General features: G+C 39.0%; 1 long non-coding RNA gene across 1 annotated transcript in view; it reads right to left on the reverse strand.

The window, feature by feature from the left end:
• Positions 1-517: 517 nt before the first annotated feature.
• Positions 518-13,756, reverse strand: part of LOC121385005 — a 14,851-nt gene continuing 1,612 nt past the window's right edge. The window contains exons 2-3 of the long non-coding RNA XR_005959490.1: positions 12,206-12,333; positions 518-621 (exon numbers count right to left, since the gene is read on the reverse strand). This is a non-coding gene — a long non-coding RNA (uncharacterized LOC121385005). The remainder of the gene's footprint in view (positions 622-12,205; positions 12,334-13,756) is intronic.

Consider the following 13,756-nt stretch of genomic DNA (forward strand, 5'->3'; position numbering starts at 1 on the left):
GTTTATTTAAGCAAACGTATTAGGGTGACACTCCATAATTGACGTATGCATTCATAGTCAATAAATAAAAACAGTTCAATAGCAATTTTACTCTAAAAGCTGTCCAGCGTTCAGAAAAAGCAAAACAAAAAACGTTACGCACCAGTTTATTTTTATGTAAGGACATCCAAAATGACGTCATTCGCGTTTGACGTCATTTCCATTCAAAAACATATTCTTACGTCATATCAATATCTAGTAATGGCGGACTGGAATTAAAGTTGTGTGTACAGTTTAGAAAAACACGTTGTATTAAGCTTCAGGTTATATGATAAAGAAATTATTACTCTCGTGTATTTCGGTATCGTCAATATCATATATTAGGAATACAAATAATGTATTATGCTAGCCAGAGGCTCGCATAATACATTTTACACACACACACACACACACACACACACACACACACACACACACACACACACACACACACGTATATATTGTGCTAATCTAGGAAATTTTCAAATTAGACTTACTGGCAATACTGGATAATTTTGCCCTTGAAATAAAGACTGGTTGCTGTATTAATTTCTGTAGAACACTCTCCCGATAGTGCAGTTGAACAGGTTGTTATATCGTTTTCTAAAAGAAAAATCAGGTATATATACTGAACAAAATAAGAAACTTCCGCTAACATTACTTGAACATAACTTGATGAAAACAAACCGGGGGAATAATTGTTATATATGCGTTTAAAGAGTGTTCCATGATGCATCGTTTGGTGCAAAAATCATGTCAATAGCTTAACAGAAACTGGGAGAAATTTTGACCAAGTGTGGTAGGGGTTAAAAAAAAAAACCCCACTTAATAACGGGTATGACCACCTCTTGAATTGCCCACTGCAGTGCATCGCAGGCGCATAGAATTGACTAAAGTGTTGATTTCTGCCTATGGAATATTGTTCCATTCCTGAATGAGCGCTTGACGAAGTTCGTTGACGTTAGCGGGTGGGTTGGGACGACGCCTCAATCGTCTGTCCAGACTATCCCAGACATGTTCGATGGGGTTGAGATCAGGAATTTTAGCGGGCCAGTCATCAATGAAATCAATGTTATTTGTCCTAAGAAAATTTACAGTGTCTCTAGTTGTATGAGAAGTGGCATTATCATGCTAAAAAATCGAGATGTTGGAGTTGTTATGGAACAGAGGAATGACGTGATGAGCGAGAATGTCATCGCGGTAACGTTGAGCATTTAAATTGCCAGCAATGCCGACTAGTGGTGAATGATAACCATGGGCAGTGGATGCCCAGACCATGACAGAACCCCCACCCCCGAAACGATCTCGTTCAAGAACACAACAGTCAGCATAGCGTTCATTTCTCCTACGGTAGACGCGCACCCTGCCATCGCCACGTTGCAAAATAATCTGGATTCATCCGAAAATTAGGAACGGTATTCCAGCGTCGCCGTATTCAACAAGTGTGTACACGTGCCCAATTAAGACGATTTAGACGATGACGTTGCGTTAAAACGCATCCGACGTAAGGACGTCGTGCATGTAAACCGTTCTCCCGCAGACGATTATGAACAGTTTGCCCACTGATTCGGTTATTATGAAGCCCAGGTGTGTTAGCAGCAGTAGCAGTAGCAGTTTGGAATCGATTGCGCAAATGCGTGTTCATGATATAGCGGTCTTGACCACGCGGACGTCCACGACGTGGCAAGTCGTTGGTGCTTCCTGTCGTTCGAAATCTTACGCGACGATTTCGTATCGCTCGACTAGAACTCCCAACATGCCTTGCAACGTCTTCTGTCGACATGCCAGCATCAAGCATGCCAATCGCCCGTTCGCGTAAATTATTGGGTATTTGTTGTTTTTTACAAATTTTGAAGCGTTTTCGTTCACTTGACAACAATGTCAGTAAGACAAGTAAAACAAATTGACCGAATACTACACGGGACATGTCGAACCATGCATGCACGTGCAAATTGAATTTCACTTTGTCGACGATTAACAGTGCAAAAATAATCGATAAATGTCATGAATCCTGATAATACAGCTCAAGGCTAATACTACCAATATAATTTCATTACACAATGAATTCTTTAACACAACAAATACTATATGTAAAAATCGGAAGTTTCTTTTTTTGTTCAGTATATATATATATATATATATATATATATATATATGGGTAACTTCGGACTTTGGTAACTTCGGCCTGTTAACTTCGGACCCGAGTAATCTCGGCCCCAGGTAATCTCGGACCCCATCGGTTTAGTTAAGAGGAATTCCAATGACATTTTTCTGCTGGTCTCGACGGCGCAGTGCCTAAGCAAACGTCGGTCCATTTGTTAACTGAAAAAGAGAGGAAAAATACACATAAATATTTGATACATACAAAATAATAAAGTGCCTATATCAAAAATTGTATTAACTGTTTTTCCTCAGTCCTAACCTTAAAATATGATTATTTAGACGGAAAAAAATTGCAAAAATAAGAAAATAACACATTTTGGCAGCGTAGCAAATCATATTGTTAAAACTGTATGTAAATATTTGTTTTATTTCATATTTTGTACATGTGCACTATACATTGTAGTATGTTATGTAAACATTGATTGTAATACTTTGAATAAAACTTGATTAATTGGTGTTCTACTAGTAGTAGTGTTAGAGATTGTGGTTGTGGTGGTAGTTGTAGTAGCAGTCATAGTCTTAGGGCTGGTAGTGGCAGTAGTAGTAAAGGAATTTCGAATAAATGTCAATTACGTCTTCAGCCCCGAATGTGAGTTATATATAACTGGCTTGTTTTTTTTATTTTTGGAAGAAAAAAGAAATTGATAAACTGTGGCTTCGTGTAATTATATATCATAGCTATATATGGGTATCATGTGAAAAACAAATGACTTAAAATAAATAATTTAAAGAAAATCGACATCTGTAAGATACTTCAAGAGAAAAGTAAAAGCTACAGAAATATTATATAGGTATATACTCACTATGGAATCATCAGATCGCGAATGTCCATTGGATATCAAAACTTTCTCCAACAGCTTGGCGGTAAAACTGCCGCGAGATACCCGTATTACATGTACGGTGTTGCCATAGATGACATTCGTCACATTGGATAACTTCTTGTCGTGGACGCAGAGTATTATAACATGATAAACATGGATCTGGAACGTCAAGAGCAGCCTGTGCCATATTTATGGATATTGGTATGGAATGGAATGGAAACTCGTTTAACGTGCCCATATCCACGAATGTTCAGGCACGCCCGCCACGGATCCGACCTCTGACTTCGCCAGTGGTGGGTTCCGTGGCAGGAGTGGGTGGGGGGAGGGGGGGTGAGGCAGTTGAGATGATGTGGATAATTATATGAAGTTAGATCGTAAGACCAGTGTTCTAAAGTAAATAACAAAAGACTTAACTTAATATAAAAACTTTAAATTTTAGAAGCACCAAGAGAAAAGGGATACATATAATAAGTTTTAATCATGGGTGATCAGGTTATGAAAGTTAAAGTTGAATTAAAGGGACACGCCCTAGTTGTTTTTCGCTATTAAAGCCATTTTTCACAAATAAAATTGCACTTTACTTACCGTTTATTATTTAGAATATAGAATTTCCATTCACCTGAAGTGTTTTTTGGTAATCCTGGTAATCCTGGTGTTTGTAATACCACAAAATGCATTTTTCGTATTTCATATAATGCCACGGGCCTCTGAGAAAAAACCGTTGAGAAGACAAGGTATAATCTATTTTTAGATGTCACAGACGTTGGTATACCACGTGACCGTTATCATTTTGGTTCGGTTTGTTTTCTCGTGCACGGTTCGCGCAATCAACATCCGATTTGTTGTCGTTTGCTTGTTGTTCATTTGTGAGATTTTTCTTCACAGTTCGTGAACATGTTCAGTAACAATAAAGTTCAGACAAGTAAGTATCTCAATACAAAACGTTACAAACCCTTAAGACCAATAATTTTGCTAAGTCTTACGATATCTGGAGAGGGGATACAACCAGGACAGAACAGTTGGAACATGTGCAGGAGAGGTGAAAGAAACGCACCCCAAGTCTGTGCGCACTCTGTGAAATTTGTCGTGACGTAGGCATTGTTGTGCTTCGAGCGACATCTACCGGTGACATCAGAATACTAACTTTCAAAATGATTTCAAGCAATTGGGACCTGGGAATTCCCATGGTATTTATTGATATAAAACCTGCTTTTTCACTCCATTTGATAAAAACGTGATCTAAGTATGTTACAGGTTTGTAGATTAACCAAATTATAATTTATTTTCGCTGGATGGAACTAGGGCGTGCGGCTTTAATAGGTGCAAATTTGAGTCGGGCTGGCCAGAAAAAATTAAATAATATTACAATATATTTATTAAATTATACCACTTAAATATATAATTACCAATTACTAGCCCTGGAGGTTAAGGATTCGCAAAGGGGGGGGGGGGGGGGGGGAGGGCTTCGCGCGCAATCTGTTCAGCGGTCCAACAAGCGGGTTGGCCCAGGTCAGCTGGTCCGGATTTCCATGGGATGGAAGTGCCGGGGAAGGGAGGCCTCCTAATAGGCAAACTATCGGTCGAAACCGCCTACGCCCTACCGCACCCAAAAGCATCCTACCACGGCGTCCCACCCCCACCCCCATCCAGCCACCCCCAAGTTATCCATACAGCAGGTAAGGGCTTTGTTTAATATGATTATGATAAGGGTAGGAAGGGAGGGAATGATGGGAAAGGAATGATGATGATAGTGTAGAGCCCGCCAGCCGCCGTCCAGAGAGTTGGTGGAAACGTATCTCAAACGAAGTTGATGGATTGAAGATTATTGACTGGTCCCGAGGTGTCCTCCAGGAGTTCCTCCAGCACTCGTGAGCATTTCATCCGAAGGGATGCGCCACCCATACGGATGACAAAAGTCATATATAAGCCGCAGGGTCACCCGAGTCACCACTAGTCGTAAAGCGGGTGTCCCCGAGTATCGGCCAGGCTATCTTTTTGTATTATGTTGGTAGTTGGTCGATCAAGTTAATAGCCTATTAAAACCTGTCTATATTTAAAAAGAAGGTAGCATGTATATTAAGACATCAAAATTTAAAATTGCTAAGAGGAATTATTAATAAGTTTAATAAGAACTAAAAGAAGAAAATGATTAAAAGGGGCATATATAAAAAGAAAAGAAAAAGGAAAACAAAAACCCCATCTATATGGGAAATTTATTCCTTTCCTCTAATCTTAATTAACACTTAATAATAAAAATATAATAATATACAACCTTATAATACAACATACACACACTATCATTGGGAGGGCGGCACCAACACTGCCAGGTGTCAGCGCCGCCAAACCCATCGGACATACATTTACATTCGCGCACACACTCTACCACCAGGCTTGCCTGAGCAAAATTTACATGATGATGATGATAACTAGTTTAACGTGCCCATATACCACTAGGGTTTCGAACACGCCCATCCCGAGTCCGACCTCCGATAAGATCGGTGGCCTGACTCGGGATGGAGGGAGCGGGAGGGGGGGGGGGGGGGGGGGTGAAAATGGGCAGAATTTAGAAAATAGCAATTAGTAAAAAAACGTTAATGGAATAAAAAAAAAAAAAAAAAGGTTACAAGCCAAAAATAAAAAGAATTGACTGCTCGGCCGAATATTTATATAATTTGGAGCATTTTAGAAGGACAGTCCAAAAATAAATAAGAGAAAGAAGAGAGGATCGGACTATTTAATAATATTTAAAAAAAAAGAAGTAATTTCGACATAACATTTTTAACGCAGATTTAAAAGTTTAAAGTCCGATCGATATGTCCACGCGAGTGGCCTCGTTAAGGCCGTTTGGGTGGCGTCATACGAGTCACGAAAAAAACACAAGTCGACAGTCAGACGGAGAAATGACGTGGAGGCGAGGAATCTCGCTAAAAAAGAATCCAACCTGGTGGTGCAGGCTGTCGAAACGAGAAGCGTTCCAGTGTTCAATCAGTTCCAATGGCCGCATACATCCCAGTAGAAAACTTCATTTCGCTGACAAAAACAACGAAATGAAGGACCCCCAAGTCGCAATCTAATTAAAATTAGCTCCACAATTACATGTGGATCTAACACCAGCCAGTTGGAGCTCATGTCCACCAATCAAAACCTTACTTGCAGAATCCGTAGACAGCTATAGTAAGATCCTTCCCTTTTTTTTGGAAGGCTGATAACTTCAGCACACTTCCAAGCCGAAGGAAGGTATCCCTGTTTCCAGATTAAATTATATAATTCCAGGAAAAGGTTGTGTAGGGGTGAGGGCATATGTTTGAAAAATAGATAATTAAATTTATCCGGCCCGGGGGAAGTCCCTTTCCTATGGGTAAAGGCCTCAACCATTTCCTGGATAGTAAAAGGTTTATTATAGCTAGAGTCACTGCCAGGGAATTTGGCATCCAAAGGAATTTTAAAATCTTTTTCAATACGGTCTTTATTAATAGCGAATTTAGCTGGAAAATTATTAGTACTAGAATTATTTTGAAATGTCTGACCAAAACGTTTTGCTTTGTCCTGATTATTAGTATACATTTTGTTATGGCTTAAAAGGGAGGAGTTAAGGAGGGTTTTCCCCTGGATGCGTTTAATCTTTGACCAAATATCTTTACTATTATTTTTATTATTTAGAGATGAACAAAAATTTATCCAAGACTCTCTTTTAGCTTTTAGTATAGCTTGAGGTACTTTAAATTTACTTTCCTTAAAATTAACAAAATTATCCTTATTATTATTCTTTTGGTAAATTTTTCTCATTTTATTTCTCTATTTAGTTAATTTAGATAGTTCATCATTCCACCATGGTACAGAGTTGGACCTAGCTTTATGGTTAGAGATTGGGATAGTTTTATTGGCTATGTTGATAATACCATCTGTAAGTTTTTTGTTAAAACCATCAATATTTTTATCCCTAATATTATCTAAGTCCAGCTCGGAACATTTAGAAAAGAAACCTGGCCAATCTGCTTTAAAAAAAAAGTCCAGTTACCCTTTGCTTTGTTGGGTTCCCTCCATGCCCCGTCTAGATTATAATAAGTAATGATAGGGAAGTGGTCGCTATTGAAGTCATTCATGACCTGCCAGTCGCATTTAGAAGCTAGCCCCTCTGAGACTAAGGTGAGGTCTAAACAGGTCCAGCAGTGATGAGAGTCGGAATAAAAAGTAGGGGAACCATCATTAACACAAGTAGTTTTAATTTCCTCCATGAATTTCTCCATGATGGTCCCTTGTTTACAAGTATTGTTGGAGCCCCAAAGAGTGTTACGGCAATTAAAATCTCCAACAAGAATCATATTAGAATTGAAATCTTTAGAAATGGTTTCTAAGTAATTATTAAGTGTTAAATTAGATTGGAGGCTACCCGGATGATTATAATAATTATATATATATTAATATATTAATAAACTGTCACACCCATGACCTCTATGTTAGTATATTGATGATTATAATAATTATATATATTAATATATTAATAAACTGTCACACCCATGACATCTATGTTAGTATGGGTGACCTTGAGGGGTATGCGAGTATAAGACAGGTCATTTCTGACGTAGACAGCTATTCCTCCCCTATAGGTGCCACTAGATATTGTGGAAGAAACAGAAATAGCCTTATTAGCCTTTTTAGCTTTATTTAAATTATTATCGGCTAGCCAGGTTTCTTTTATACATATAACATCGATTACAGGTTTATTATTTACAACATAATTTTTAAGTTCGTCTCCGTGTCCGTTGGATTTCAGACCCCTAGCATTCCATTGTAGAATAGCCAAACCTTTGAACAGTTCAATTTTATTATTACTATTATTTACCTTATGTACAGAAATATTAGTTTTACTATGGTTAATATTACTAAGGGGGGGGGGGGAGGGTATTTTATTTCTCCTGTATCCCATAATCGGTATTGAAGCTTGTCCCCACACCTGAAACATACCGGGTCCCCCCTCGACCTACACTTCCTGACATTATGTTCCCACCTCTGGCACTGAGCACATTTTATGGGTTTGGGCCGGAACAACTGCAATGGGTAGGCCTGATGTCTAAAAGAAATTAAGTCTACACAATTATTGGGTTTTTTAAGGAGAATGTCCAAGAATCCATTTCTCCATACTGTTACATTTTTTATTTCTAAGTCTGGGTTTTCTGTTTACCTGGTTGGTACAAAAAGTCTTGTCTGACTGGGTCCTTGTTATGATCAGTAAATTGAAGACTTCTTTTGATTTTTTTTATGTTTCACCTCTGTGAAAACATCTAATTTATTGGTGGGTTTAGTGGTTGGAATGGGACCAGAGATTGTACACGGCTCGCCACCCCAAATACCCTCACCAACTAAAGGAAGGTCGGCGGTTGAGGGGACAGAGACCCTAGTGCTCGATTTGTCACCACTGACTTTCGGCGTGAGCACTCTAACACTAGGTTGAGATGTTATTTTAGGTCCCCGAAGTATGTTCGTTAGTATGATCCGACCTCCCGACAGTCTCCGGATGCACTTCGGAGGGCACCGGAGACTGCCGAGTGGTCCGATCGACAACAGGTTAATACATGTAATAAACAAAATATACACAACAAAATGTACAATGAATATATAATAATGTTTAATTAAATAACAAACTCATCTTGAAATAATAATATCAGTTTATTTAACAACAAACTTTCGTTTGCGTATAACCCAGATATAAGTTGATTTCATTAATACAGAGGCCGAGATTACCGGTCCGAAATTACCTGGGGCCGAGATTACTCGGGTCCGAAGTTACCAGGCCGAAGTTACCACGTTCCTATATATATATATATATATATATATATATATATATATATATTAGTTAGTGAAACCTGTCTTAAGCGGTCACACAAGGGAGTAGATAAAAGTGGCCGCTTAAGACAGGTGGCCGCTGAGTACAGGTTACCACATATATAGTCTTTAAAATATATTTTGTTGTTTCTTGTTTTACCGTCTGTGCTGCTAAACAACGGATATATTGTCATAGTACGTGAACCTACAAATGTCAAGCGTAGCCTGGCCAGATTGATTGATTGATTTCAACTTATTTTCGTGCTTCTATCCAATTAAGGTTCAAGCTCGCTGTCCTGGGCATACACCTCAGCTATCTGGGCTGCCTGTCCAGGACAGTGGGTTAGTTGTTAGTTAGTTAGTGGTTAGTGAGAGAAAAGATGTTGTAGTGGCCATACACCTACCCATCGAGCCCTTAAGAACTCGCTCTAGGTTGGAACCGGTACCGGGATGCGAACCCTGTACTTACCAGCCTGTAGTTCGATGGCTTAACCACTGCGCCACCGAGGCCGGTGCCTGGCCAGAGGCAATTAGATGCATTCCTGAGTCAGACTTTCTTAATTGATACGCAGAAGAGATGTCGGGACTGAATGGGTACTAGTATTCCTGAGGTGTGAAGATCGGTTATTTGCTGCACCTTATCGCTGTTGTTATCCCCTTTTTATATGATAGTAAAGCTTTACTGTGGCGGCTTAATACAGGTATTTTAGAGATTTGGGATCCGATTTAGGTGGCCGCTGGCCGCGTTAGACAGGTGACCTCTTATTACAGGTGCGTTTAGTAATGTAATGATTCCAGCATAGATTTTTCAGAAGCATTTAAAGCAATCTGAAACTACATTTCAGACTTTAAAACAATGTGGGCGGGACGTAGACCAGTGGTAAAGCGTTCGCTTGGTGCGCGGTCGGTCTGGGATCGATCCTCGTCGGTGGGCCCATTGGGCTATTTCTCGCTCCAGCTAGTACACAACGACTGGTACATCAAAGGCCGTGGTATGTGCTATCCTGTCTGTGGGATAGTCCATATAAAAGATCCCTTGCTGATAATCGAAAAGAGTAGCCCATGAAGTGACGACAGCGGGTTTCCTCTCTCAATATCTGTGTGGTCCTTAACCATATGTCCGACGCCATATAACCGTAAATGAAATGTGTTGAGTGCGTCGCTAAATAAAAACAATTCCTTTGTTTAAAACAATGTTTTCAGGGAAATCCAGAGCTTACTATACAGTTCTAAAATGTTAATAAATATTAGTTGCTACTCAGTTTTCAAATGATCACCACCGTCACTAATCAAAGTTTTGAAAACAAACTGTTCCCTGGTTTTATTATTATATTTAAAGTGTTAAATGCATAAAATGGGTTCTTTTTAATGAATAGTGAAATAGGTGAAAGTCAATATTTGAACAGGAACAAGACCAGTTAGTGGATAACTGTTAAAGGGTGAATCCTTCTTGGCTGGAATATTTGAAATGGAAATATATCTTATAGGGAAGACAACAATAAATGGAAATATCTCTTTTAAGAAAGACAATGATTTGGAGATATTCTAACATCCTCTAAACATGACCCCAGTCATTACGGGTATTTTACAAGCAACGAAAAGTTAAAGTTTATTTTGTTTAGTGACACCACTAGAGCACATTGATTTATTAGTCCACTACCGGTGTAATCTTTTCTAATCACAGTGCCTCGAGCTATTGGGCTAAAATGTTATCTATGGCTTTATCATATATACTATTATATATCAAGTTTGACTTTCATGTTTTGACAGTGGTATAGCCTTTGACCTTGGGAGATACGGAAATTAGTTTTTCGGATATTTTTCCCGAAAGTCTTCAGTTATTGAGGTGACATTTTGTGTATAGCTTTATTATGTACTGTTACAGATCAATTTTGACTTTCGTGTTGAATTTCATGGCAATTTACTCATTTTTCACAGAGTTACGGCCCTTTCAAACTTAGGACATATGAAAAGTTGCTTTTCAGACTTTGTTTCTCAATGCCTGAAGATATTAATACTCAAAGTATTGTTACAGATCAAGTTTAACTTCCATAGCGATTTCCCCATTTTTCAATAGATAAATAAATAGATCAATAGATAAATAGAAAAAAAAGCGAGAAAAAAAAAGCAACCAAAACAAAATAAATAAATAAAATTGCTTATTCATGCTTGCTCCCAACCAATGCCTCACGACTGATATATCAAATGCTGTGGTATGTGCTGTCCTGTCAGAAAGTGCGTATAAAAGATCCGTTACAGCTAGTTGAAAAATGTAACGGTTTCTTCAAAGAGTATAGGGGTGGGACGTAACCCAGTGGTAAAGCGTTCGCTTGATGTTCGGTCGATCTGGGATCGATCCCCGCCAGTGAGCCCAATTGGGATATTTATCGCTCCAGCCAGTGCACCACGACTGGTATATCAAAGGCCGTGGTATGTGTTATCCTGTCTGCAGGATGGTGCATATAAAAGATCCCTTGCTGCTAATCGAAAAACAGTAGCCCATTAAGTGGCGATAGCGGGTTTTCTCTCTCAATATCTGTGTGGTCCTTAACCATATGCCCGACGCCATATAACCGTAAATAAAATGTGTTGAGTGCGTCGTTAAATAAAACATTTCCTTCCTTTCCTTCAAAGACTGTATGTGAGAATTGTCATATGTTTCACATCCAGTAGTCGATGATTAATAAATCAATGTGCTCCAGTGGTGTCGTTAAACAATCAGTTTTCTCTGGTGATGCCATTAAACGTAAAAGTATGTTCGTCCTACTCTATATAAAATCTGGCTTCTGTCACCCACTAGAGAATGTGCGCCCCTTACCCCCCCCCCCTCCCCACACACACACACACACCACCACCACCACTCCAGATGTCGTTTATAAGGGACAATACGTTGTTTAAAAACTAGGGGCGGGACGTTGCCCAATGGTAAAGCGCTCGCTTTATGCGCGGTCAGTCTGGGATCGATATCCGCCGGTGGGCCCCATTGGGCAATTTCTCGCACCAGCCAGTGCACCAAGACTTGTATATCAAAGACCGTAGTATGTGCTATCCTGTTTGTGGGATGGAGCATATAAAAGATCCCTTGCTACTAATGGAAAAAATGTAGCGGGTTTCCTTTCTATGACTGACAAAAATGACCATATGTTTGACATCCAATAGCCGATGATTAATAAATCAATGTGCTCTAGTGGTGTCGTTAAACAGAACAAACAAACTGTTTAAAAACTAGGGTATGTTAGTTGAACGAGACCCAAGCTTAAACCCAGAATTGAATCGTTAAAACTTGATTGGGTGGGAGTCGGCACCGGCGATGCGAACCCAGTACCTACCAACCTGAAAGGAACGAAACGAAGACCACATTTAATTGACTGAAGAGTTACCTGTTAATCCGCAGTTGGCATAGTACATGGTCAGAGTATTTGCAAGTGTCGAATTGGCCGTCATATAATCATTTCCTGTGCAGTATATTTTATTGCTATTCAAGCAAAATATGTATTGGCTACTAAACCTGCAAAGTAAAATAAAGTAAAGTAAAGTAAAGTATAAAGTAAAATATTACGTAAGGTACAAGTAAAGTAAAGAAAAGTAAAGTAAAGTAAATTTTAAGGTTTAAAGGTTTAAAGGGTTTAAAGGAGTTGGAGTTAAAGGAGTTGGCGTTAAAGGAGTTGGAGTTAAAGGAGTTGGAGTTAAAGTTAAAGGAGTTAAAGTTAAGTACAGTAGAGTAGAGTAGAAAGAAGAAAGAAAGAAAGAAAGAAAGAATGAAAGAAAGAAAGAAAGAAAAAGAACGAAAGAAAGGAAAAAGAAAGAAAGAAAGAAACAAACAAAACAACACATAGGTGCAGAATTGTCCAACTTAATTATAATAAAATGATTTTTATAGCTTTTGGATGGTTAAATGATACTTTAATATTACGATGTAAAAGCTAACATTTTGTGCATTTGGGTTTTAAAAGGAGAGTACCGTTGTAAGATGTTTCCGACTAATAAAATATATTTGTACACACCCTTTGGTGAAAACATCATTCGTTATTTATTAAAACACATTCTGTTAAGACACATGTATGTGTGATAACAATCTAAAAACCTATGACTGCCTGCTCCTAGGTGATGATCCAATGAAGAAACACCACGATCGAAATCGATTGATCTGTGACGTATAGGTTAACGGTAATTCTCAAATGTACGTGCGATTAAAAAGAAATGTAAAAAAAAATCTGGGTCGAAGCCTAGTGCTTATAAAACTTTGAGTCTATACTCAAAACTCTAACAGTCTGAGACTTTAAAGGCACAAAGCCTTGTTTCATCCCGTGAGATAGGACACTACGTTTAGTTAATCTACAAACCTGCAACATATTTGGATAATGTTGTAACAGAGAGAAGCTAAAGTCTGTGATGTTTAAACTAGGGAATACCGTCTAGAAATAACTAGAGCTTGTCTCGATAACCATTACTTCTTACACGAACATGCGTTTTTAGAAACTAGGGTCTGTCGCTTTAACATCATGGCAATGTCATACAAATTGCGATTGAGTCTGCACTCTAAACGTTTCATAAGCGTGGGCCCAGTTATACGTGTACACTGGCGTGGGTATGTGCCCCCCCCCCCCCCCCACACCCCACACCCCCACACACACACTTTGTATCAGCAGCGATTTGTTTTTTTATATATTCATGTATTTTATTTATATATACAGTGAAACTCCTCCAAATCGGACACGCTTGGGACCAAGTACAAATTCCGGTTTTAAGAGGTATCCGGTTTACAGAGGTCCTCTTCTGAACAGATATTTAAAAAGGGACCATGAAAAACGTCCTGTTTTGAGGGAATTCCGATTAACAGAGGGTCCGGTTTTGAGAGGTGTCAATGGATATGTGTGTATGCCCCCCAGCCACCCACCCCCACATTTTTGGCACCTTCCTACGCCCGTGAT

The sequence above is a fragment of the Gigantopelta aegis genome, chromosome 11 (assembly GCF_016097555.1).
Source record: "Gigantopelta aegis isolate Gae_Host chromosome 11, Gae_host_genome, whole genome shotgun sequence".
Classification (NCBI taxonomy): domain Eukaryota; kingdom Metazoa; phylum Mollusca; class Gastropoda; order Neomphalida; family Peltospiridae; genus Gigantopelta; species Gigantopelta aegis.